Below are 3,109 nucleotides of genomic sequence, written 5' to 3'. Positions count from 1 at the left end.
TTTTTTTTTTTTGGGGGGGGGGGGGCTCCTGCTAGTTCTCAGTATTTTGACACATTGTTTCGATGTCATTTGAGCAATGCAGGAGAAGGAAAATTAGCCTGTGGCCATCCTTTTGTACTACGTGCCGGAATAACAGTTACGTCAAACGAAAATGACTACTCCCCCTTCCCCAAAATACAAAATTCCCCATTAAGTTTCACATTGTTAGAGGACTAAGCCATACGGGTTTGGAGCTACTTTATACTTTAAAATAAAGATACAACAGGGTAAAATCTTATATCTAAAGGTATAAAGTTATATCCATCTTGGATACTGACTGAAATAAAAAGGACTTTCTTCTGCCTCTCTAGTTGGATCGAATAGTCAAATAATTGTGGAGATAGAAAGTAAGAAGTGTTCCTGTTTAGAGGTCTGCTAAAAACTCTAGCTTTACTTGCATATAAAAGGCAGTGGCCTGTAGCACATTAATGGGCTACAAGTTGGACATGGACAGATGTTCATAAGCAGTTTGTTACAGCTCAGCAAGTGACTTCTGCTAAGCTAAGGCATCACTTTTGTGGTCCTAACTTTTTGGCAATATGAAGTGGAATATGGTGGCTTAAACCACCGTGTTGAGGGTTAACACCAGTTTCCTCAGCTGAAACTGTGCAAAACTTGGGTTTTTTTCTTCTTCTTCGGATTAGGAATTAATAGAAGTGCTGGCAATAAGGGTCTTTAGAAGCAATGTCCAGGTGAAAGCAGTAGGACACTGTACAGCCTGTGGAAAGGTAAATGAGCATAATCTATAACATATATCAGTGATCACTAATACTCGAGATACTCTGCCAGACCAGGGCAGCGCTGTATGCCTGCAATCCCTGCTGAGCTGCACATGTGTTTGTGTGGATTGAGGTACACAGAGCTACATATTTGTGCTTAGATCCATGGCATTTTACCCAAAATAAAACTGACTGCTCCTACTTTCAAAGCCCAAACCAAGGAAAAAGCATTATAAATACCAGAAAGTTAAATGTACATATTTTTCTATCACTTTTAATTAATTACAGGCTCCAGATACAGCTGATTTTTCTATACGGTTATTTTCTTGAAACATTCTTTTTAAATCGTTTGGGGCTATTCTTCAAAATATGGCAATTGTCAGGTAAGAGCAGGCTAGGTTATAAATGGTTTTGGAAACAATACATCAAATTGTAAATTACTTTATTGCTTTAATGTAGAAATAATTGCTGAGTCTGTGGTAACCAGTTAGTGATGGTGAGTTAGTTGTGCATCTCAAATGATCTGAAATAATTAGAGATTACTGTTTAGTCACAAATAATGTTGACCTGAGTGCTGACTTCTTTTTTAGCAGGACTGCAGTGCTGTTGGAAGATTCAGTTGATGAAAAATATCTGACCCCTAAAGTAATGAAGCTTGCAACTAATGTGCCATTAAATCGCGTGCTGCCTGCTGTTGCCGTTTGCCAGCTGAAACACCAAGCCCTGAGTATTACAGGATGCTCGTCCAGAACTACGTTCCTTGGGCAGACCACCAGGCCTGGTCTGCTCTTGTTTGGACCCTGGACAAAAGACGGAGAAGCTGAGAGTACTTGAAACGTTGCCTGGGAGATGTAGCCGTGAAATGCAGCACTAGAATGAGTATATTGCCACCACATGGCTGTTTCTGCTACCTGCACCCGTGTCTACTAAACCAGTCTGTACTTTTGCCCCTGCACTGTGCTGGCGCAGAGGTCCCGATGGACCCAATTTTTGGGGGGATGAACTTCAAGCTTCCCCTCAAAGGATTTAGGCAGGAAAGAAATGGGACACGTGTGCAGAGAGCTTGGGTTGCAAGTGCTTTGCAGGAACGTGGAAATGCTTTCTGGGACTGAAGGGATCTGGCTTGGGGTATGGGTGATTGGCTTTGGGATGTGATGGCCCACTGTCCTGGTTTGAGCGACGCAGGACTAATTTCTCTTGTAATGCGTGGGAAAACTGCACTTTAGTGTCTGAATTTGTGAGAATATTTACTTTATAGCCAGCTGTGGTATGTGGATTTCAAGGTTTCAGTGCTTTTGAGCTTGCCCTCTGCAGCGATGAGGAGGAGCGAGACCCAGGCACTTGACCCAAGCTGACCAGCAGGATTATTTCACACCATGAACGTCATATTCAATATAAATTAGAAAGTTTGCTGCCAAGTGGTCTCTTTTCCTTGATGGTGGCAGTCTGGAGAACTTCCTGCCCTGGTGCCGGACCCCTGAGCCCTTCCCTTTCCCCGGAAGCCGTAACACTCACAGTGTCTGACATTTGCTGTCCACTGCTGGGAGTGCACAGCTTCCTATGGATAGAATTGCCTGAGTATAACCCTTGCATATTTTATATTGGTATCAGGATCAATACTGGTTCTTTAGTATTATTAATGTTAATTATTTAGTCTTATCCTATTAAATCTATTTATATTTCAACCCTCATGTTTCCTTGATTTTCCCTGATTCCCCTTCCCAGCTGGGGAGGGGTCATGGGGTGACAGAATAATTGTTTAAACGACAATAAATTGTTGTGGGTTACTCAAGCCGTAACACCCACTGTGTGACAGGAGGGGCACAACCCCTCTCCAGCAGAGCGTTTCGGCGCTGGAGAGCTGGGTGACCTCTGGGAGCTGAGAAGCTGGGAGGGGGGTGCCATGGGAACTTGTCTGATGCAGGAGAGGAAAGGTTTTCCTTGCAACTTCTCCAAGCATTGAGTGCTTCACCGAGGGCCATCCCCAGACTTGGTTTCACAGAATCACAGAATGGTCGGGGTCGGAGGGGACCTTTGGAGACCCAGGAGACCCTGGAAAGCAGGGTCACCTACAGCAGATGGGAGAGGAACGCAGGAGAGTTTTGAGTATCTCCAGAGAAGGAGACTCCACACCCTCTCTGGACGTTTACGTGCCTGCAACTCCTGGCATCGGGTGAAAAACCTGGAGGAAGTTGGCTGTGGCCGGGATGGTTCTGGCAGAGGACCGGCCTGTACCCTGCTGCCAGCCCAGCCCAGCGGGGCGGGCGGAACGCTGGATGTGCGGAACGTTCGACGCAGCTCTCGTTCCCAGCCGGCAGCGCCGGGAGGGGGACACTGCGCCGGGGTGGACA

This window comes from Charadrius vociferus, unplaced genomic scaffold, assembly GCF_000708025.1.
Source record: "Charadrius vociferus isolate BGI_N301 unplaced genomic scaffold, ASM70802v2 scaffold263, whole genome shotgun sequence".
NCBI classification, from domain to species: Eukaryota; Metazoa; Chordata; class Aves; order Charadriiformes; family Charadriidae; genus Charadrius; species Charadrius vociferus.
Note: the sequence above shows the minus strand (reverse complement) of the source record.